This window comes from Rhodnius prolixus, unplaced genomic scaffold (assembly GCF_049639745.1).
Source record: "Rhodnius prolixus isolate KJV_2025 unplaced genomic scaffold, Rpr scaffold_2, whole genome shotgun sequence".
NCBI classification, from domain to species: domain Eukaryota; kingdom Metazoa; phylum Arthropoda; class Insecta; order Hemiptera; family Reduviidae; genus Rhodnius; species Rhodnius prolixus.
The window spans coordinates 38,523,131-38,548,098 of NW_027411592.1; the positions used below are offsets into that span (position 1 = coordinate 38,523,131).

At 33.8% G+C, this 24,968-nt stretch overlaps 2 long non-coding RNA genes across 3 annotated transcripts; both read right to left on the reverse strand.

The window, feature by feature from the left end:
• Positions 1–7,741: 7,741 nt before the first annotated feature.
• On the reverse strand, positions 7,742–19,360 carry LOC141449607 (uncharacterized). Of its 2 annotated transcripts, none has more exons than XR_012455618.1 (4): positions 18,850–19,360; positions 13,772–13,967; positions 13,555–13,618; positions 7,742–11,879 (listed from the first exon to the last, which is right to left on the reverse strand). It is a non-coding gene; the product is annotated as an uncharacterized lncRNA (long non-coding RNA). The 2 variants fall into 2 exon arrangements; XR_012455619.1 differs by having other exon boundaries at positions 13,555–13,689.
• A 3,370-nt stretch (positions 19,361–22,730) lies between these two features.
• Positions 22,731–24,014, reverse strand: LOC141449608 (uncharacterized). The gene is made up of 2 exons (XR_012455620.1): positions 23,645–24,014; positions 22,731–23,132 (listed from the first exon to the last, which is right to left on the reverse strand). It is a non-coding gene; the product is annotated as an uncharacterized lncRNA (long non-coding RNA).
• Positions 24,015–24,968: the final 954 nt, after the last annotated feature.

The window sequence follows — 24,968 nt, forward strand, 5'->3', positions numbered from 1 at the left end:
TAATATATTTAACGTATTTTAAATATTATAAATAATACTCCCATAAAACGAAAATACTTTGTAATTCATTTCTTAGCTTCACTAGATACCAGAGCAACCTTCAGCTATCGTCTAGAAAGAATTATCTTTGTAATTTTTAGCACTTTTCAAATGGATTAATCTTTAGTGACTCTTTGCTTAGATACCCTCAATTAGATTAGTCACAATTACACCTTAACATGCATTAAAAAAAAACAACAACAAATTTTATAGTCTCAGACAGCAAAAATGTCTATATTTAATTAATCCTAAAAAAATATGACTGAAAATGTAATGCAGTATAATTATTTAAATGATTTTATTTGTTAATTAAATCTCAACAGTTTATGGATGGAGTATGGAATTCATCGTTCTAAGATCAATTTAGGGGTTCAAAATAATGCAATTTTAAGCACTTTAGAACTTTTTATCGTTTGATTGAAACTTACCTTCAACTTTTTAACACCAAAATTTTTTTGTACGAAGATTAAAGTAATGTAAATGAGCTGTTTTGCTGGTGAGTTTTTCATCCGATTTCCAATCAGGTGTATAAACAGAGCCGGAAGCTGAAAAAGTTTACTGAAATTTCTCTTAATGTACTCATTAAATAATATCTGAAGCGAAGCCTGTTTCAACTATTGTGGTATCTCTTTCTCGAATGTGCTAAAATTTGAAAACAGTGAGCAGTATTTCTCTGTTATTCTGATTAACCCAAGCAAATAAATGAAACTCAACTTCTTACAACTTCTCATCATTCACCGAACAACATCAAGAAACAACTTACTTTTCTAGTAAATTATTAATGGCTTAAGTTAATGCCATCTCTTTTTCTGAAGTAAAGATCAGAAGTTCGTAGAAAATGAGTTCAGTGTAAGTGGTGAAGTTTCCATGTTATAGCCATGCTGTTTGGTTTGGTTTAGGATAGAATTTCTGAACATTTGTACGAACTTCACTCCAGTTAGAGTGTGACCTGACAAAGAATATTTTCTTATCCGGATGGATATTAGGTCGCTACATTGCCGCCTACTTCCTTAAAAAGTCAGAATGGCGCTGTAAAAAGGATAATACTTTTAACTTGGGAGTTGCCTACTTATCTTATTCTTTTCAACGAAAAAAAGTATTTTCTTATTTATAAAGAGATCTCTTTATTTTACCAGTTACGTACTTTCTCATTTAATTTTCTATTTCTTACTTCAAGAAAGTTTCGATCGTGTCGCATTGTCAAATTGAGTTTTACTGGAATTATTATGTTCAAAACGTGTTTCGTATCGTTGCTAAAAAATTGAATCCAGTTTTTACATTTATTGCTGTCGGATTGTAATTATAATTTTAAACTAATTAGATTAAGATTAAAATCAATTAAAAATTAAATTTTTTTATTTCTCAAGTTTTATTTAATATAAAAGTAATAAAAATTATGCTGCCATTCACTGAAAATTTTAAATATGCCTATGACTTAATCATTGTATACATTATAAATTTAAAGCTTTTAAATAGTTGGATGCTAGTCAGTTCTACTATTTCCCTTAACTACGTTAAAACCATCCCGAGAAAAGAAATAGGAATTCATGATTAACTAACCAGTCACGCAAATTTCACTGACGGCTTCAAGAAATCATTATTTATGGTAATCTCTCTTTAGTAAATGCGTCACTAAACGCATAAATTAAATTAAAAGTTGTTTTTTTCCCTAAATCTGGTTTGCTTTAAAAAGAGATGAAGCATATTTACCAGATATCAAAACTTTTTAGACAAATTAAGAGAATGATGTTAACTACTACTGTATTATTTAACTAACATGTAAAAATAATATTTTTCTTGCTATTTCATAAGTGAATCTTATACAAATAATGAAAGATGAGTTTCACAATTTAGTGATGCTTCGGAAGGAAGTTCATACTACATAGTTTGACAAAGAGAATTTCCGCCCGTGAATTCCCAATCATGGGGAAGAATGGATATGAGCGCAGGTTTCCCTCTTATTTCAGATGTCAAAAGGAAAGAGAGGCTTTGGTTGAGAAGAAGAACGTCAATGGAGGGAAACACCCCATAAATACCTTGAGAAATTGAATGATCTACTAATGAAATCTTTATTTTAAAGAACTCTGGCATCTTTAAGATCTTGCATGAAGAGGATTTAACTAGTCACGCAAAGAACAGAGTCTTAAAAATAAATAAATAAATAAAATAAAATAAATAAACGCTGAAAGATCTTGGACTTTCTTCGCTTCGTTTTTAGGCCTCTTGTGACTTCATAAAAATTCCAAGCGGTAAAAATATAACCATCTGTATTCATCATCATAAGTAAAGTAATCATACTCCATTTTTGTTTAGTAATGTCGAACGATGGCTTGTTTCGGCCGACTTGTTTCGGACTTCCTTCCATTATCAGTGGTTTGGAGTAGAGATTTCTACTTCAATTACATTATCGTTTCGCAATGTACTTGCTGACTGAAACATGCGTGCTACGAAGAATAAATTCAAAATTATTATCCAGCAACGTAGGACCTAACAACATTTTCAATTTTTCACAAATCTTCTATTGTAATATTAGAAAAGTAACTATTACTCCGCCAACATGCAAAATGTATTCTTCATTTTGGATTTCTTCAATCTCTAGACTCAATCTATCTAGTGCACCCAGAGAAGAGGCTCTTGTAATCAACATTGAACTGAAGTAATGTTGTGATTGTACTACTCTTTCCAAGCTTCTGAACTCACTATGAACATTAGAAACTATGAATAACTACCATCAATTCATTTCCTTAAGTTCAAATTTTACTAGAACGAGAGTAGTTTTCAATTTCCTTAACCTTTCTTATTTCTTTGCAGTTAATGTAGCGAAGTTAGTTAATATAGTACAGTTAATATAGTTTCTTTGCAAAGAAATATTCTTGATTCTCTTATACCCTTACATGGCTGACTTACCAATACATCCCTCTTCCCTTTCTAGGTAATACTAATTTTATATTCATTAAAAAGTTCTTATCCCTTAGCATTTGTGGCTAATTCAAATCTGTCTTATGCGTACATGGCTTTAAAAAGAGTGTAGAAGGCAGGTATCTTCCAGCTGTTTTCATCTCATCTATTTTTGATTAAAACAAACTTAATTTCAGTCTCAAATTGTATATTATGTTGTACACTATTGAAAATTAATTTTCCATTCAACTAATCATCGCGTTTAATGAATATTTAAATGTAGGAAGTATATATCCATGCATAATATACATATGTTTATGCTGTGTACATAGGTACCTCTATGAGCAAGCAGTTTACTGAATAAACCTAGAGGTTGTTTGTAAGGTAGCATAAATGAGAACGACAGTGTGGATAGGGAACGCAATCCTCAAACCACTAAACAGCTTGCAGCTACTCCACTGTCGTGAGGTTGGTTCACTTTCTCAATTAATAATGACCATCACAGTGGACAAGCCTTAGAGCCACTATCTCATAAATCTTTAATGAAGAAAGAAATAAAGAAGTTTTTATACTCATTTTTGCTTTAAAATACTATTTTAATTACAAATGTACCAATTTTATTAGGCATTAATATTGATGAATATTAAGCTTTGAATGAATATTTAGGGTAGTATCTTAGTGATACTTGGTGAGATGCTACGATGCCTCCTAATATCAACATTCCTTGAAGTAAAAGATGTAAAAAGAAGGTACTACTTTTTTTTCAGGCAGGCTTTACGTCTAGCTACCAATTAAGTGTCGCGAATGGAGACGGATATCAAACATACTTTACTGTAAATTTCTTTTATTAACCATTAAATAAAATTCCAGGTCTAGACCGGGAATCAAACCCAGTACCACAATACATATTGGTTTTGAGGGCTTCGCCTCTAACCGCTCGGCTAACGTGGCGCCTAAGTAAAAGATGTATTTTTACTAATTCCTCAAAATCCTTAAATTACTAATTAGCCATTTCAATTATTTATATTAAAACAGCTTAAAAAATTTGATTTAGAAAACGTAGCCGTATTTATAAACCAGGAGTATTGGTTGTAAGACAATATCTAGTTAAAGGCTGTCTTTCGAAATGAAACTTCTCATTTTGTTCCTACTGATCGGCAATCAGCAATTTAAATCTGAATTTGTTTAATGATTAATTCTATAAAAGAAAGCCTTGAGAGACAGGAAGACGGGAATCCGGTATTCATTCACTCATTCATTTTCATTTTATTTGTTTCTTGATGGCTGGGGAATATAATTGAAATGGTATTACTTTTCATTGTGAGTGTTACTAAGACGCTTCTTACTTTGTAATTTATTCTCTTATGTTTTAATGCAAGGTCTTGTTAACAGTATTACTTTCCATTCCATTCAGCTCTTTATATATTGCTATAAAGCTTTTAGAAGTGTCTTTGTTTACCTATTTTACAAATTGAATTTTCAAGTTGAATAACGTTCCATGTAATTATCAATAATTATCAGATTGTTTCATTCAAATTAACGTTTATTCATGTGAATAAAAATTAATGAAAAAAAATGAACGATATTCTAGAACTAATGGTCAATGGAGCTAATAAAAAAAAAATCTAATTAACATTTAATAACCTCACCAAAATACATATTTTTGTACCATTATTTCAGAATATAAAAAACATAAAAGACAATTTTTAGAAAAGATATTCATAGAATAAGGGGCGTTAATATGTATTCTGTGTTCGGGCCAGCTATCTATGATAGAGAACGACTCTAAATCCTTCCCAAATATTCAAATGTTTTCTTTTCGGGAGAATATTTCAATACTTTCTCGATGAAGGGAACCAATTTCAATCGGGTAATCTAATGAGTCAATTAAATAAACAAGCCAATGCTTTCTCCCATTTTAAATACTTTGTAAAAAATTTAAGGGCTATATTTTAGTTCGGATTCCGGGAAAGTTTAGTTTTAGAATATTTGTACAAAGTCTATAAAAGAGATAAGAAATAACTGTGATGATAAATATTGAACTTAAAATTGGCAGTTGAACTTAAAGCCCTCCTGAAAAAATAGGCATTACTTTACTTTTTTTTACATTGAACTTAGAAAATAAAACTTTTATGGATGTAAAAGAACTTTTAGTTTAAGAAAGTCAATATTGCGACTGCTTAACTTTGATGTAGCGACGTTTAAGTGTCTCTTCCAACTTTAATCTTCTTTCGCTTGCATCCTTTGAAATAAAGACATTTAAATGTAAACTCTTCTTTTGCTGACCGAGATCTTAGATAAATAAGAAAGGGGCATTCAGTTTTTAGGAGCTATTATCTTTACCTCAGTCAGAGGTAATGTCTCTCCTAGTTTCATTAAAATGAAAAGATTAAAGAAGAAATGGAGAAGTCATTAGCTGAAGCGCGTTTAGGCTTTTTTCTTTTCATCTTCCTTTTTTTTATTATTTTCAAATTAATTTTACCGATGGTGGAAATACTGAACTATTCTTACAGTGTGAACAAACACTAAATGAAGCCAATTTATATTATTGTGATTTGGTGGATTTGCATTTAGAGAGATGTTTTTGTGAAAGAGAAAGAAAATGGAAGAGAGACTGGAATAAAGACAGCATAAATGCGAACTGGTCTCTCTTTTTTATAGAAAGAGCCGCTTCTATTCTCCTTTACTGGGCATGGGGAATGTACTGGTTTAAAGAGAATACGCTAGTATTGCTTGCTGGATGCTGAAACAACGCTTGACATGATCTCGGCCTTCTATTCAACAGCAGACAGAGTCGGGATACTCTTTCCCACAACCACATCACGCTATCGGCTTCTATTCACTCCATTCTATTTCCCGATCTGATGATTAACTTCATTCTTACTTTTAACGAAGCAGTTATTTTAATTTTACTGTTTCATATTCGATCCTAAAGAAACTTTTTGTTGCCAAGTTTCTTAAAATTAAATAAAAATTAGCAATTAATTTTGGAATAAGGTCCAAGTCAGCGAATTTTTTTTTTTTCACTTTTAGCAAAGAAACGTGCATTTTTTCGTGACCTATTGAAAAAAATTAAAATGTTTTAAAAGATTTCTGAGATGTTTTAAAAATATTTATAAAAACTTGGCACATAATTTTCATTGCGATTTCTGCTGGGTAACGGATTCATCGCTGTAAAATGTTATTATTGCCACCTCGATTTGTAAATATTAGCCCGCTAAATATTCCGCTGAGTTGGATCTTGCTTTTGTTATGGGTGATCTATATGCAGTTTTATGTAAGCCAAAAAACAACTTCTTCATTCTTCAAGAATGTACCTTAGGAATATCTTGGAGCAGCTTCAATGAAATATATTTTACGGACAAGAATCCTTCCAGTTTCAAGGAATCAGCAGGGCAGAAAAACTTTTCTCTGGTACCTCTCAAAACGTTCATTCGACAATCTGTTATTTCAATGAAATCAATAAGGAACTCTTCTTCACCCATGGGCATTGTAAAGCTGTAGACTATATATATAACCTGTGAGTTTCAAGATCTCACAATTTTGTTCGACCCAGAGAAGAAATAGGTTTATTAAAGAACAAAATTCAACAACTTTGTGCTCGGATTTTTTGTTAGCTGCTAGCAGTCATAGAGTGAACATCTATGTGCAATGTGAATTCGTTTTTATGGTTTTTAACCTCAGTTAGAGAAGTTTGTTTTTTGTGAAATTCAGTACAATTACTCTTTAATAGAATCTGCTTTCTGTGAGAAAATTTGAAGAAAAAATATCGAGTGGTTTCGTAATTACGTCAATTTGTTTAAATTGGTTTTATTTAAACAAACGCTCCAGTCACTACATTTCGGGAGTGGTGGGGATTGTGTTTCACTGTCTCTCTTTGTGTACGTACTTTGATTCTGTTTACTGACAGCGTAATTGCATAAAAATATTTTTAATATTTACTTTGACTAATAATATAATACATTTTGAAATACATCTAATTTAAAATAAATTAGGGGAAAAATTAGTTACATTAAAAATATAAAGTGGAATTCTTTTTCTGGTTACTCTGACTAGATAATAAGGCTTTTTAATAATCTTTTCGTTTGTCTACAAAGCTGAGTATACATTCAAAAAGACTCAAGTACATCTAAAAGAGTTAGAAGCTCCCCCGAACTCACCAACAGAGTCTCTGTTGTAGAAAATATGGGTTCGCCAAAGGAAGTAACTATAAACTTGGAAACTTTGTCTGCTCTTTTGGATAAAAAACTCGCGCATCTGGCAACAAAAGAGGATTTTAAGGAGTTACGAGAAGAATATCGTTTAATGAGAGAAGAAAACAAATTATTAAAAGAAAATATTGAGCAATTGAAGGAAGCAAACAGTAAAAATGAAAAACTTTTAGAAGAATTAGACAAAAAAGCTCGTCGAAACAATTTGATATTCTGGGGTGTTATAAACGCTTCTAAGTCGACTAGTAGCTATTCTGAAAATGTTTCAAAATTTTGTGAAGAGCTTCTTCATGTGAAAATTAACGTTGAAAATATTCATGCATTTGCTTTGGGCCATCAACAAACTTCGAACCCTCCTTTATTGGTGACTTTTAGTCGTTTTCAAGATAAACTAGCTATTCTTGCCGCCTCGAAGAACCTAAACAATACTGGTTTTGCTATACATCAAGACCTCCCGGATGCGACCAGAAAGAAAAGAACGAAACTCTTGTTAGTTCGTAAGGAGTTGTTTAGACTTGGCAAAACCCTTAAAGTATCTCTGAGAAGCGATAACTTAATTGTAGAAGGCCATCTTTTCACCTGGCGTCAAATGACTGGTCTGTGCTATAAAAATCAAGATGGTCTTCCAAGATTACGTGAAATTACCGGCCTGGATCTGAGCGATTTCATTTCCGCCGTAACTGAGAATCGCCTGCCAAGGGATTACTTCAAGCAACAATCTACCACTGCACTTGGTCCTCCACCGACATTACCATCTACTTCGACTCTCCAACCGTCCTGAGACAGGACCGTCTGCTGGAAGTCTTCAACAAACTTTAAATCTACATTAAGTAATTATAGTATATTATCTTATAATGTTGCAGGCTTAAAAGGTAAAGTAACCGACTCTTATTTTATGAATCTTCTTAATAATCATCAAATATTTTGTTTATTTGAAACTTATGTTGTAAAGGATAGTGTTAGTTATTTTTCACAATTTTTCCTAAATTATAAATTGATGTGGATACCTGCAATTAAATCATCTAAATTTGGGCGTGCTAGTGGGGGGATATTAATTGGTATACGTTCTAATATCTTAGAAAAAGGTTTTAGTTTTGTAAAAGTTAATGAAAGAGTGGTAATATCTTTTAGTAAGCAAAATTTTTATATGTTAATAGTTCCAGTTTATTTGAATCCTTCGAAATGGCAAGACGATTTCTTCTGTTTATCTAATTTTTTATCTGGAATAGCGAATACAAATGTAATTCTTTTAGGTGACTTTAATGTTAGAATTTCTGATTCACAATCTCTGCCAGAAGATCTTGTCTTGGATGATGTTTTATGCAGTCCTGTTAGGCAGTCCAAAGATAAGGTATTGAATTATAATGGAACGAAATTTCTTGAACTATGTGATGACTGTGGCCTAGTGATCTTGAATGGGAGGTACCCTGGTGACCGGGAGGGTGAGTTTACGTTCATTGGCGGAATGGGCTGTTCGGTCATCGATCTCTGTTGCATCTCTCTTAATTGTCTTCCTTTAATCAGTGATTTTAGTGTGTTGCAGGAATCGTTTTCCGACCACCTTCCCATACGTATTTCACTTAGCTGTACCGCTGACGCATGTCACGACAATACGGTTGTGTTGCCAATGCTGCCCCAGTTAGTCTGGCATGAGAGCTATACTGATATCTACAAACAGAAACTGTCTGAGCTGGTTACAGTCAATTTCCATCTTCCAGCAGACCCTCAGTGCAGGGTAAATCAACTGACTTCTTTTATCAAAGCTGCCGCCCCTTTTAATTCTAATAATTGCAAGCTTTCTTACATAAGATCCTTTAAAAAAAAACGATGGTTCGATTACAGTTGTGCGCACGCAAGGAGAAGAGTATTCAAATTATTGAACCTAGTCCGCAAAACTAATTCTCCTTTGGCCATTGTGGCTTATCGTAAAGCAATTAAAGATTACAAGACACTCTGTGTGGACAGGAAGAATGAGTACTTCGCGTCGATTCAAGTTCAATTGCAAAAGGCTAGAGATTCCAAGCGGATCTGGCAATTAATTAACCAATTCAAGCAAAGAAGTTTTATATGTGGCGCGGATATAAATATGAATGCTTGGTATGTTCATTTTCAGAGTTTGTTGGACCCCTCTACCCGGGCTCCGTTGGTCTTGTACGCTGAACCCAGTATTTATTCTGACTGTCTCGACTCGCCGTTCAGTACTGATGAATTATTATTGGTATTATACAAATGTAAATCTAATAAGGCTCCAGGTTATGACGGAATAACATATGAGTTCTACAAAAATGCACCCCCCATATTTTTGGATGAACTGATCTCATTATTTAATTACATTTATGATACAGGTTCAGTCCCAAAATCCTTCAGTGAATCTTTAATTTTCCCCATTTTTAAAAAAGGTAATGTCAATGATGTATCAAATTACAGGGGCATTTCGTGTTTAAACACCATATCTAAAATATTTACAGGACTTCTCTTAAATCGATTAGAATTGTTTGTTAAAGAAAATAACTTATTAAGTGAATTCCAATCTGGATTTCGGTGCGGGTACTCAGTTTTGGATAATATATTCATATTAATTAACTTAGTAAATCTGACCTTTCTTAAACCAAGACATAAACTCTACTGTTATTTTATAGATTTTAGAGCTGCCTTCGATTGTGTAGATCATCCTTCTTTAATTTACAAACTGTATAACCTGGGTGTATCTTCCAAATTCAATCGAGTACTGAGAAATTTGTATTCCGCTGCGCAGGCGGCAGTCCGAGGTAGGGAGGGTATAACGGAGTTTTTTGCAATCACTAGTGGAGTTAGACAGGGCTGTCTCCTCAGTCCGATCCTCTTCTCCATTTTTATAGATGACCTGTCGAGAGATCTAGAGGGCGGTGTGAGGGTTGGAAAAACTAAAATTAACATTTTGTTGTATGCAGATGACGTCGTACTCATTTCTGAAAATCCTGTTCTTTTGCAAAGAAACATTAATATCACCGAGGCTTATTGCCAAAGATGGGGCCTCTCTTTAAACGCAAACAAATCTAAGATAGTTGTTTTTAGAAAAGGTGGCCGACTAGCTGCTAGAGAACGTTGGTTCTTTCAGGGCCAGAAAATTGAGGTTATTAATCAATATAGATATTTAGGGATCCTCTTAAAGTCCAGTCTCTCCTTAAACAGCCATTTTAGTGAAAAAATCTCAGCGGCTAAGGTTGGAATAAACAAAGTCTGGTCGTCCTTTATCTGTCAGAATGAGGTCCCCCTTGGTATGAAATATCAGCTATTTAATTCGGTCTCGAGAACCATAGTTTGCTACGGAGCTCAGATCTGGGGTTTTCAGAATTTTGACCTTCTCGATAAATTTCAAAGATATTTTCTTAAGAAGCTCTTTTCTTTACCTTCTTCCACCCCTTCTTATATGCTTCATATAGAAACTGCAATAGATCCTCTCTTCCTGCACACCTTGAGATTACATTTTAATTACTGTAATAAAATTTTATCTCTTCCGGAGTTTCGTCTCCCACGTATTGTAGCTATGGAACTTATCATGGAAAATGTGGGTTTCTTTAGACAATGGGCAGCACTGGCTCAGAAGTATTCGCCCGAGGTAAATTTCTCATTGAGTAATTTTGATAACTGGCAAAAATATCAATCAGATATCCTCATAAAAATTAAAGACAGTTGTCAAGAGGAGTCTCTTAGGCGGGCCAGAGGTACAGAACGCTTTCTTTTGTACAGAACACTGGTGGACGTTAGTTCTCAATTTGGACTGTTCTTCGGTGAAAAAGCAAAAAGCAAGTTGCTGTTGAGTGACATGCGTTGGCTTTTTAAACTCAGAGGGGAATTATTACCCTTGAGTTGTGTTCCTTGGATTGAAAAAGCGGACTCTCAGAAGCTGTGCTCTCTTTGCTCCCAAAGTGCCCAAGAAGACCTTTTTCACTTCTTGATTGATTGTCCGTTATTAACGGAGCTTCGATCTCAGTGTTTAGGGAAATCTGGTGTTACAGGTCATCACATAGTTAATCTTCTTTCTTCTCCGGATTGTAGATCCGTCATTACGTTTGCTAAACTAGCCTGGAACTACAGATTAAAGCGTCTCAATTATTAATTTTCTTTAGTATACATATTTAGTTTATTTTCTTTGTCAGAGAAGAATTGAAAATCTTTTGGTATAACCCATTTTTTATTTTTTATTTTTACTCTCCAAGTATCTTCTATTTTCTCATTTTATAATTGTATAATTATCTCTTTATTCCCCTCTCTTTTTGTTCTCATTAGTGTATTAATATAACATTCTTAAAATATCTTAGTAATTCGTGTATCTGAATGTATTTTTCATTTATTTTCTATAAGCAGTTACTCCAGCAGACGGCATTGGCCATGCTGTATACCTTGTGCACTTAACACTTTTGTACAATTGTATTTATTTAAATAAAGGTTATAATAATAATAATAAGGAACTCTTCTTCACCCATGGGCATTGTAAAGCTGTAGACTATATATATAACCTGTGAGTTTCAAGATCTCACAATTTTGTTCGACCCAGAGAAGAAATAGGTTTATTAAAGAACAAAATTCAACAACTTTGTGCTCGGATTTTTTTTTTTAAATCATATTTGATTTATTAACAATCAAAAAAAAAAATTTCATGTTAAATTTTCTGTTAATATGGATGTTACTCATTTTTGGGCTTGTCCTCCTGACACATCACACTAATATCAACTGCAGCCCTTCAATTACCTGAATCAGTATTAAACAAATATAACCAACATTTTAAATAAATAACTATAAAATATTAAAATGCAACACCCGTCCATGACACCTAATTGGTAGTTGCGATGAGTTAAATAGGCGATTACTTCCCCCCCCCCGACGGGACGGGACCCATGCCCCACGGCACCGAAGCCACCAAGAGGCTTATTGAGCCTTCCCCTTTTGAGTCTAATAGATGAAACCTCCCCTTCTAAATAGGTTGAGGGCTTTCCCTACCAGTTCCTTCTGCGCTATAATCTCCTTTGGTCTCAAGGTACCAAAGGCAATTTGGCAATAACAGGTGAGAGGAGGGAAGGGATTAGCTATGAGGTTAGCATACTGGACTCCCACGCGGAGGTCCCGGGTTCGAATCCAGCAGCTGACCCTTAGATTTTCTCTTCCTAGGAGCTTCTTACAGCTCACTGTCCGGTGATGGACAGTGTTGTCTGTAACGAGAGAACACTGTCCGGAGGCCGGCAGTGCACTGGAAAAAGCTCCGGGCGCTAATGACCTCAGCTGTTGATGCGCCCAAAAAAAAAAAAAAAAAAACAGGTGAGAGGACAATTCTTCCTCTTCCTGGTACAATCTGCACAACGGTTCCGATCTAATAAGCCTTACTTTGTGCAGGTACTTCCTGAACATTCCGTGCCCTGTGAATAGGCCTGTAATCAGAGTGATCTGATTTCTGCCCAAACCTAGAGTCACTTTGGTTCTTTGTTTGCACAACAAGGGTGGGCGATTACTTTACTAACACATTAAAATACATCTATCTATTCAGATCCAAAGAATATCCTGATTAACTAAAGAAGACTCATTGCTAGAGGCAGAATGCTGCTCTGGAGCTTTTGTTGAATTTGAAATTGATTGTGCAATATATGGAGGTAATATCTGAGTTCAATTGTTACAAAAAATGCCCCAATGACCTTTTATTTGTATCTTGGTAAGCGTATCTAGATCAAACTTATTTTCTTTGAAATATTATGTATTAAAGAATAAACTTTAGAAAAATTATTGAACGGAAATCTTTGGCCTTTCCACTAACTCTCAGAATTACTATAACTATTCACTAGATCTTTATAATCTTCATTCATTTTCCTCAATTTTTTAATTCACTTCAATTAAGGGAAGAAAAATAAAATAGAATACTGGCAATTTCTTTAAAATCTAATTTCTAACCTTGTATTCCTTTTAAACCGTTCGTTTTGACTGATAGTCAAGAAGCACTATTATCTTCCTGTAGTTCTCTTTACATGTGGTTACACTACAAATAGCTTTCATCCTTTGAGCGCCACTCTACGATAATATTACCAACACGAATCTGATTATCTCAGCTTCAAAGCTATTCTAACTCTATATCAGAGACCTCTATCGCGACTGCATGCAACCGACAACTCTGGTTGGATCTCATTTAATAGATAATTGCGTATTATCCTATGAAATTACGTGGATTCACTCCACTTACTTAAAATGGTTGAAACTAATGAAAACCGAAAAGAAAGAATATAAGGTTTTGTAAGAGCAGAAGTACTGTAGTCATTTAGGATGAAGTGGTAACTTACAAAGTTCTCTTATCAGAATTTTATATATTTTAAAAGTTTTTTAAAACTATGAACCTGTAAGAAATATTTAATTAATTTTATAGTAAATAGAAGTAGATCCGTACCTGCAGCCACATGACCTGTTAGAAGTGCCTCTGAAGTGCAGTTCCAAGAGAATCGCAGAACTTTCTATAATAAATTTTTCAGCCAAATGAAAAAAAAAAAAAGATTGAAGTGGGTTTTGAAAATATTGTATAGGACTGAAAAATAACGATATACAAAATTTTAAGCTTAACAATGTAAGAGAAATTAAAGGCTCTAATGGTTTGAGAGATTACTTACTATTTTTGTAAATTCAATATGAGTATTTAAAAACATGTCAGGCGCCTCGGCAGCCGAGCGTTAGAGGCGAGGCTCATAAAACTAAAATGTAGTGTGTTTGCAGGGTTTGATTACCGGTCTAGGCCTTGGATTGTGTTAGATGGCTATTATGAGAAATTTATAGTAAAGTATGTTTGCTAGTCGCCACCATCCGCATCTGAAAAAATAGACATTACTTATAAATAAATTAAGTAAATCCAGGTATGTACATAATGATATCTATTAAGGAAATCTATATAATTACTTCACACTAATTTATTAATAACAATTTAAAAAATCCACAAAGTCACATACAGTATTTGAATTACCTTTTCCTTGGGTATGTTGTTGCAATGATTGGCTAGAACTGATAAAATACTTGAAGAAAATTTTATAGGTTCGTAATAAATCTTCTGCAATAATATAATAGATTGGCGCTAATGACTAAAGCAGTTGATGCGCCGAAGAGAAAAAAATACAATAGATTATATTTGATAGGTATTACATTTGGAATCTATAAGGCCACAGGTCCTAGCTTCAGTGGCCTCGGATTGTCACAGAAGAGCCAAAAAGTCGATGCGCCAGAAAAATAATACAATAACAGTTTATTGTTGCTACAAATACACATTTAATACTCAACTAGTATTTAAAACAAAAAGACAATCGTCCCATTTAAACATATGTCGCTCCTATGTATATCAAACCTCTATTCTAAATGCATCAACTACTTCTTCAGCATTTCAGGATCCACCTTCCGTAGCTGGACTAAATGTCGCCAATGCGTATGACCTTTGAAACTCATAATGGAATTTTCGATTTCTAACTGCCTTTACAAATTTCTATTTTTCCTATTTATTAGCATCCCTATTCACTAAATAAATGACCGAGTACTTCGTCTTTTCGGAGGTTTCTCCGTTCTCTTTCCAAAAACCAAACGGCTTCGTATGAATCGTACTAAAAATGAGACTACGGAGGCTCACACCATGATGGTAAACTATCAAAAACTTCGATTTGTATCCGTGTTATTGCAGTTTACAAATTTAAGCACTGACTAAATAGTCCGATCCTTCTTTTCTCCTGTCCATCAGTGGCTGGTTGTAATGGGCCTGATAGTTTAATAGTCTTGGCAGAAGGATAAAAATTCAGCGGAAATTCATTCGGAAGTTTTCTTTAAAAGGGAAATACTCTGCAAGACTAAGTGATATGGGACAGAATTCTGCATAAATTACTTATTAATGAGGCGTACTAATAGTCCCTTTTAAATCGACTTTGATGGCATATTTAGCACTTTCATGTAATATAAAATAACCTATTTTATATTAGTTTCTTTTTTCTTCTACCCATCTTGGGGAAAGTCCTCGAAAAACTTCTACTACTCCGTCTCCAAACTGAAATAGCCCCTTTAAATATCATTCCTGACCATCAGTTCGGTTTTCGAAGTTGCCACTCGACTGTTCTCCAGGCACATCGAGTGGTGGATGTAATCGCTACTTCCCTTGAATTAAAGCAGTACTGCCCGGGTGTCTTCCTTGACATATCTCAGGCATTTGACAGGGTATGGCACACAGGACTGCTTTATAAACTCAAACGCCTACTGCCTTCTACCTTTTATCTCATTCTTAAATCTTATCTCTCCGACCGTTTCTTCCAAGTCAAACAAGGTTCTTCTTCTTCTCCTATCCTTCCAATACTTGCTGGAGTTCCTCAAGGAAGCATTCTAGCCCCCTTCCTTTATATTCTCTATACTGCCGACTTACCAACTCACCCGACTACAATTACTTTCACTTTCGCCGACGACACTGCAATTCTTTCTCCTCATCTAGATCCTGTAATAGCAAGGCGTGCACTCCAATCACACCTAAATCTTCTCGAGCCTTGGCTGCAAAAGTGGAGAATCAAAGTGAACGAATGTAAGTCTAAATACATAGTATTCACCTTAAACAAGAAAACTCTCCCTCCTCTCTCCTTCCACAATACTTCTATACCAATTTCTAACCAAGTACGGTATCTCGGACTACATCTTGACAAACGACTAACATGGAACCCTCACACGAGACTCAAACGAACTGACCTCAATCTGAGGTATAAAATGTTGAAAAGACTACTCGACAAACGATCAAAACTGACCCTGACAAACAAACGATCACTATATACCGATCTACTTGCCCCAATATGGACGTACGGAATACAACTTTACGGAAGTGCCAAAAAATCGAACATCAACCGACTTCAGACCTTACAATAAAAAATTCTAAGAACCATAGTTAACGCTCCCTTCTACGTCTCCAATCATACTATACACTCTGATCTCAATATTCCTCTCGTTTCTGAAATAGCCCAAACTCGATACACAAAACTCCATTCAAATCTACACGATCACTACAACCCTCTGATCCACAACATGTCTACCACAACACTTCTTTCTAACCCTCAACGCAGACTAAAGCGGCGGTGGCCACGCGACCATCTCAACACAACGCCGACCTCCTAGGATGGTTGCTGTGTAAGCTTGCCAATCTGGCAAACTAACGGCTTCCATCACTGGATGGTCGTCGTTCACTCCAATCACGCCCTTGGCGCACATGCATGTGCGCGTATGTGTATGGATATGCATATACGTGCATGTGTATTTGTGCCATCCCTTTTCACTCATCACTTTTGCTTATTGTACTGCATACAGTTGCAAAATTAATAAACAAATAAAAAAAAAAAAAAAAGTTTCTTTTTTCAATGATTTAAAGCAAATTGCATAGTTCAGAAATTTAAGGGGCTAATTAACCCTATCTATCAAAAAGTAATTTGAGGCTTGAAGTAGACTTTGTACATATTGAAGTAATGCTTGATCTGAAGTCATTACTAAATTCGGTTGATGCGCAGGTGAATAATTAATTTGATAGTTGTTAATTAATTTTTAATTAACCACGTTGAAGCAACATTAGTTCAAGTTATAATGTTAGATAAGGCGATATAACATTCGAAGGGAAGTTTATGAAAACAATTAGTTCTGTTTATACGAGTTTTGGGGCACTATAAAATCTCTGCTTCACTCTTGCTGTATTCTTAGATTAGTATGTCTTCCTCTAACAGACATTAATATATTTTTATGTTACATTTGTGCATATTTTCGTCCACACACATGCTTTAATTACATTTCTTGAAGGGCTTTTTACTTTTTAAAAAATAATTACAGATCAATTACATTCTTATAATTAATGTATCCTTCTTTATTAGAAATTAAAACTGTCCGGTAGGACAGTTGTATAAAGGTTGATCGTCAAAAAGTGCTGAAAAAGCGTAACATTGAAAAAACACACAACTTTGACAATTTTTTTATTTTTTTCTATAAAAGATAAAATTTCCAAATTTTCATTATAATGTATGGCAAATCCTCCTTTATAGCTGTAATTTTTTTTGCAACAACCCAGATGTTATAGATTTCGTATTTTTAAAAATTGACTACTTCTTGTTACTTTTTTCATAAACAACGTAGTGCCTAAACGTGTAAACCGATTCTCATGAATTACTTGTTTCGGTCTAAAACCAAAACCTAAAATTCTTTTCAATTAAAACTGTCTTTTAAACAAGATAGTGCTGGAATATATTTAGCAAAAGTTTAAAATAAAACTTGTACGTACAGACTAAGTTTAAAGAACATTGTAGGAGCTATTTTTAAATAAAAGCAATAAAAAGGGTGGAAAATACCTTCAGTAAAATGGCATTTCTTTATGAGGAATTTTAATCGTTTGACCTGGGTCGGATTCCATACTTGCTTCATTAATATAAAAATTCATGCACACTTTTTATCTGTACTACTTGAATAACTTTATTCCACTAGGGATATCAAAATGTTGTAGCGTTCTCTTGTTAGACGAGTAATCTCTTTTTCGATTTACCAATCGAATTTTTTGTTTTTTGTTCTGTTAAAAGCGGATTGTACCTAGTACCATTGTAAGAAACAATGGTTGTCTTCGTAAATGTCACCATACTCTCAGGGTAATTTTTCACTCAAATCTTTCTCATCGAGGAACGGTACAGCTGATTGGCTCTAATCGAATAAAAATCAATTAAATCCTCCGTAGTTAACACAACTTACTGAACGCAAGGGAACAAATCATTACAATGCCATTAAAGCGAAAGCCTTTTCGTTAGAATTTAATAATTTGTTGTCCCACACTGAAGTCCACTGGTTGTCAAAAAGATATGGATTTTATACTTTTTTTTTTTAGAAAACAAAGTTGATAATGCTATGCGAGCTTATTTGATTAACTCAAAAAACATTATTTAGCTTATTTAACAGAGGTATTCAACAATTTAATGAAGAGGCAGTTTCAAATTGAAGAAATTAATTCAATAAAACAATGTTATTTTTGCGTTTGTAACCTAACTTCTGTGTAAACTAAGTATATACTTAAATTTCAGCCAGTTTCTGAATTTATTAAATGAAGAAAAACAATTATGTTACCACAATATTTATATTACAATATATTACCAAAATTATCACAATATAGTTATGTTACTAGCATTTGGTTGGTTTCATTCAGAGTTTAATCAAAGATATGAACTTTAAAAAATGAACTGCTATTTATATTCTAAATCCTTAAGCGGTGTTTAAAATTTAACAAACTTTCTACAATTAAAAAATTGTATTGATAAAATGAACAGTAAATAAGAAACGTAACTTAAAATTTAAATCTGGATATCAATATTTATGTTTAAAAAATTCAGAAATCTGAACTACATGCTGAATTAAGGACTGCAGTTCAAACGTTATTAACAACAATCCCCTCAAGTTATTTTGTGAATTGTTGATTTATCGCAATCATAAGATTATTAAATAAAAAAGAAACCCATTACAAATAGTTAAAAGTGGTCACGTAAAATTACTTGGCTAAAGTAGAGGCAGACATTCTTAGAATATAGAATATAACTACTCCAAGTTCCCTACTAAAATACTTTTAATGTTTAGGTGCAATGAAAATTCTATTTTGTTATTACTTAATCTTGTTTTAAGTTTGTAATTCCATGATAACTTTATTAAATAATTCAGTTATTTAACTTACTAGATAATTTATTTGCCACAAAATCTCTCTGGTTGTTAGTGTAAATTACCTACATTACTATCTTTACCTTACTTGATCGCTCATAAAGGATTCATTAGTCCGAGGAGATTAAAAACTTCGTGTATAGAAAGGTTTATCATATTATCGATCCTAATTCGAGATAAATACAGTCGACTCTCGATAAATCGAAATCCAAGGGACTACAAGAAAAATTCGAATTATCGAGACTTCGAATTATCAAGAAGTTTGAATTATCAAGAAGGGGGAAAAAAATCGAATTATTAAGAGTTTTTATTATGTATATATGTATGTAAATACGTATATTGAAAATACGTATGAGCTTACCTAAGTTTTAGACATTTACAGCCTCAGGTAAAATAGTAAAAATAATGAAAACGACAAAAAAGAACAAAAAAATTACATATGTATTAACATTTCAATAAATAATAATACACATATGTACCTAATTAAAAAAATGAAGAACAGTTTTTTGTTTCAATGTGGCTTGACTTAGACAGTGACTTAGAATTGTAGAAAGCGTTGATGGTGGAATATTGAAAGTTTTGGCGGTATCTTTTTTTTTCGAACCACTTTTCGCGGCCGCCATAACTTTTTTTTTGCCGGACACAGTAAGGGAGGCGAACTTCCCATCGTGAAAAACTAGGAAAGAGAATTGGAAAGTTAAACTGGGCTGAAAGGAGGGAAACATTACGCAGGAAATGAACAATAAGCGGAAAATGAGAAGTAAACATTACTAGGGAAAATTCGAATTATAGAGCCTTCTCTCCCCCTGTTGTTAGGAAACGGATTTCGAGTTATCAAGCGTATCTAAATACACTGAATTTTTTCGATTTACTGAAGTTAGCAGCTGTAGAGTTTGAATTATCGAAAAATTCGAATTATCGAGGTTCGAATTATCGAGAGTCGACTGTATAATATTTTTTTGCTTTCTGACAAAGATAATGCGATTCTCATTGCAAGTTTGTGTTGATAGATTTAAATGTAGCTAAAAAAAATATGCAACAACTTATTTAAATATTTCGCATTTTAATAATAAAAAAGTTCCTTGAAATTTGATTTCGAAATTAAAATTGGAGTAATGTTAATGTGTGCAAACTAGTAAGTAGGAGATCAACAGTTCGAGTCCCAACTGTAGCTACGTTTTTTTTGCTTTATTCTACGGCCGTTTTTTAAACCAAGATTAAAACAAAAAGAAAGCTGACATTTTTGAATGAAAACACTCTGAAAAAACTTTCTAGATATCAGAGAAAACTTTCTCTAGCCTCTTCTAGAAAACTTTCTTTAACCCCAAGAACTGACATGTTTTTTTACACCTAAAGAACTTTAAATAATTCAGTTCTTTTGTACCATGGGGTTTTATTTGCAACTAAATCTCTCTAGATATTCGTGTTTAGTTCCTACTTAAATCTAGTATCTTCGCTTTACTTGTTGCTTATAAAAAATACATTTGGAGGGACGAAGGAGTAACTTTTTATAGAAAAGGCGACAGTAGGCGAAGAAAGTTTTGGAATCCATGAGCTAGACTCAAATAGATACCCATCTATATCTGTTGCCCATTTTGTATTTGTGTTGTTAGGCTGGGATACCCGCAGGCCCCCACCAAGATCTCTGAGGAAGTGGGCTATCCCAGCGTTTCCCAAAGTGTGGGTCACGACCCGGCACCGGGTCGCAGAAAAACACAAAATATCTATATCATTTTGCTCTAAATTTAATATTTTTCGAAACTTTTTCAAGTACTGCAGGTGGCAACCCTTTACCACCGTTTCCTACCGGACCGTTTAAATTCGGATGTTCTGATTGGCTGATTTCGATTCGTCATTCAGTGCCTTCTGTCGATATTGAAAAGGAAGAAATGCTTAATCTTAGTGAACAAGAAGTTGATAATTTAATTGAAATTTCATGCGACACCGATCTTAAAAAAGTGTTTGAAACTTTTTGGTTGCGCTGTCAAAAGGAATATCCAAGCGTAAGCCAAAAAGCGATACAATTTTTAATGCCTTTTGTCACCACTATCCTCTTATACGTGTGAAACTGCGTTCTCAGTCTTGGTGTACTTAAAAAATAAGTATCGAAACAGATTGGATGTCGAACCTAATTTGAGAATAAAATTAACATCATTAAGTCCTAATTTGAAATTACTATGTGATGAAAAACAACATCATCCTTCGCACTAAGGTCAAAATATGTAAAACAAAATTTACTTTAAGTTTTAAATGAAGATAATGGATTGTCTTTAATTACTTATGTTTTTGTTATACACTCAGTGACAAAAAAAACCGGTCACATATTTATAATAAAAAAAGCCGCACATTTGTATTTATTCGTTTAATTCCAATTTTTTATCTATGTATTAATTATAACGCATGTAATAATTTACTGAATAAGTTAATTTTAATGCCTTGTTGATTATTACCTCCTCTGGCCCTTCGGATGGCTTCCAGTCTCCTAGGCATCGAGTAAATAAGCGATTGAATTTCATCTTGTGAAACAGCATCCCATAACTCACCAACAGCAGTTTGTAGCTGATAACATTTGTTGGGGGTGACGGAAGTTGCCTGAGGTGTCTCTTTAACATGTCCCATAAGTTTTCAATGGGATTCATGTCTGGAGAACGTGCTGGCCAATTCATTGTAGTAATTGAAACATCCTCCAAGTAATGGGTAACAATTCGAGCAACATGCGGTCGAGCATTATCCTGCATTAACACGAAGTTATCCCCAATAAATGGAGCAAATGGGACCACAGCTTCCTAAAGAATCTCTGCAATGTACCGTCGAGCAGTCAAAGATCCATTCTCTATAGTAATTAGTTTGGTACGGGCTTGGATGTTGATTCCACCTCATACCATAATTGGCTGCCTTTGAAAAGGTTGGGATTCTCGCATGGTACATGAAGCATAGCGCTCACCAGGTCTTCTCCATACACGGTTTTATTAAAAAATAAAATTTGTTTTGAAAATAAATGTTTTTTTATAAGGTGGGTCGCGAAAAAAATTAAAATTTCGTACCGGGCCGCGGTCAAAAAAGTTAGGGAAACGCTGGGCTAACCGTTTCTGCATGCAAGTGAAAATAGCAACTAAAAAGGAACTTTGGTAAACACTTCGGTAAGCTTTATATTGTTAGTCGAGGATAGATGTAAAAGCAGACTGTGCAGCCTGGCGTTTTTTTAAAAATAGATTTAAATATTTGATGGTTTTTAATTTAAATTTATTTGTTTATTATTATTATTTTTATTTTATTTTTTTTTTCATGATTTAAGGCGCGTCAACATCTAAGGTTATTGGCGCCTGGAGCTTATTTCAGTGCACTGCCGGCCTCCGGACAGTGTTCTCTCGTTACAGACAACACTGTCCATCACCGGACAGTGAGCTGTAAGAAGCTCCTAGGAAGAGAAAATCTAAGGGTTAGCAGCTGGATTCGAACCCGGGACCTCCGCGTGGGAATCGAGTACGCTAACAACATAGCTAATCCCTCCCCATTTGTTTATTATTATTATTATTTTGTATTTGGTTCATTGTTTCAGTAACGTGTTTAGACGTCTAGTAAGATTAAAACTGTCCGGTAGGACAGTTGTATAAGGGTTGATCGTCAAAAACTGCACGAAAAAGCTTAACGTTGAAAAACACCCAACTTTGACAATTTTTTTCTCCTCTTCTATAAAAGATAAAATTCCCAAATTTTCTTTAAAATATAGGGCAAATCCTCCTTTATAACTTTAATTTGTTTTGCAACAACCCAGATCTAATAGTTTTCGAGATTTTCGAACGTAATCTGCTACCGCAAAACATGTTTCTAGAAATACTTCAATACGTTTTTGGAATTTGGAGAGTTTAGGCTAGGCTACAATCAAAAAGAATACTTGTAGTAAGGTAAATTTATTTATTTTTCCTACACCAGCAGCTCCTTTTTTTTCCAACTAGTGACTCTTTGGCGTTTAGCCAGTAGCTAGTAGCGTCCTTGTAACGCAGGCACTCCTTGGAAGAAGCGACAGGCTCTAACAGAGAGAGCATGTACCTATTTAGTGTCTTCTCTATTTGTTTTATTTTATACTATTTACAAAAATTTCATCTCCATTGCCTTGAATTGGCTTTTCTTTTTTTTTAAATAAAGAAGAACAAAAATATATAAGTGAATTTTAATTAAAAATTAAAGGAATTGTTTTGGTAGCAGAGAACTCGCTAAGAATAACCTTCTTTAACCTAACCTTCTCCTTTAGAGAGACTTCGAAATTATTACTTCAGACGGAAATTCCTTTTTGAAAATCTGAAAGCAGACATTTGTCAATTTTCAATCTTAAAAGTAAGAAAAATTAAGTTAAAATGTTTTTATTTCTTGAATAAACCATTCGGTATGAAAATTGCTATCTGCTATAAATTTATTGATGCTTAACAGTTTCAGACTCGGCTACATTATCTAAACACGGATTATACATAAAAGCAGTAAGTAACCAGTAAACTTTCTAACTAATCCATTAATCTACCTTGGGAATACTCTATACACTAGCCGTGCTTTAAAGCTTCCAACATCAGGTATACAAAGTTAGTGATAAACTTTCATTATTTGCTGTTTCAAATGAAATATTTTTCAAATATAGGCCATTGCTTAGAAAACTACTATATTTTATTAACTTTTTGAATTAATTTAAAATATTTTATATTACTGCGATATTTTATTTTTGATATCATATTTTTATAAACTTTGTCGCAATTTTCTCTGACATCTATTTATTTCTATGTTTGGTAGCACTTATGAATAAAACATGAGTTTACACTCACCAGAACATACTATCTCTCAAAAACTTTGTTCCTATATTTCATGGATGAGTAGTAAGAGATATTCCAAAATTGGTTCCTAGAATGAACTTTCCTTATCTTGGTGCTGAAAAGAAATTTAAATGATGTCTCAGCTGTGATACATTCAAGGCCGACACTAGCTTTATTGAGGAAATCATGTGGCCACAGCCAACTAGATTAAAAATTACACAGTAAATAAAACGATCTAAATAAATAGGCCACGCCCTCGGTCGCTATTCTGAAAATTAGCCGTCGTCTTCTTTGGCAGTCATTCTGTTTAAAACCTTGGGCTTTGTTGATTCAACTTTTTGATTCGTGATCTGGGTCTTGGCACTTGCCCGGATAAGCCTGGTGCTGACGCCGGCTCTGCTGAGTATACTTTCTACCTCTGGCTTAATTATGAATACTTTTGAAGCAGAAATCCTAACACATCCGGTCAAACTAGGCGAGAATTCCAAATTTTTTTTGGATTAATTTGGCAATCGTAACACAAAATTCAAGAGACCATGTTGTATACATACCATTTGTTTTGTTTATTCATTCACTGAAGCGGAAATCTCTATTAATTCCGGCTAACTAGACGAAACTTTCTGATTTTTCCTATTATTTTGCAATCTTAACTCAAAATTCAGACTACATTTTTTATTCATTTCATTTTATTTATAAGGATAAATAAAATAAGGATTTTAGTAATTTATTACACATTTCCATTAAAAATGCAGTGATCTGTTTCGTAATGGTTAATAACTTATAATAATAATAATAATAATAATAACGAATTATGTATATGAAAAATATTATAAATAGAAAGTGGCAAAGTCAGTGGGATAATATTGATGAAAAACTTAAAGAATTTAAACCATGTGTGCGAAATGCTAAAGTCGAGAACTACCCGCGGCATGAATCAGTAATTTTAACGAGGCTAAGGATTGGGCATACACGTGTGACACATGGGTACCTCCTTATTGCCGAAAGAAGGCCGAGGTGCCCACGATGCCGAGAAAGGCTGACAGTGTCGCACGTGTTGGAAGGGTGTCAGGCACTGCGTAGCCAAAGAGAAAGAGCTGGCCTGCCACATGACCAGCGCGCAATTCTCCAAGAGGGTTCTCCTTATGTAAGGAGGCTATTTGATTTCTTAAAAAATATAAATTATTATGATAAAATTTAGGTATAGATTAGGTTAGTTTGTAGTTTAGTTCTTTTAAAGGGGAAAGGAATATCGAGTACTTTCCTCTTGTGTGAATGAGTAGTATATTGTTTTTAATAGCGTGAGTGTATTTATTGGCGTGAAAGTATTTATCTGCGA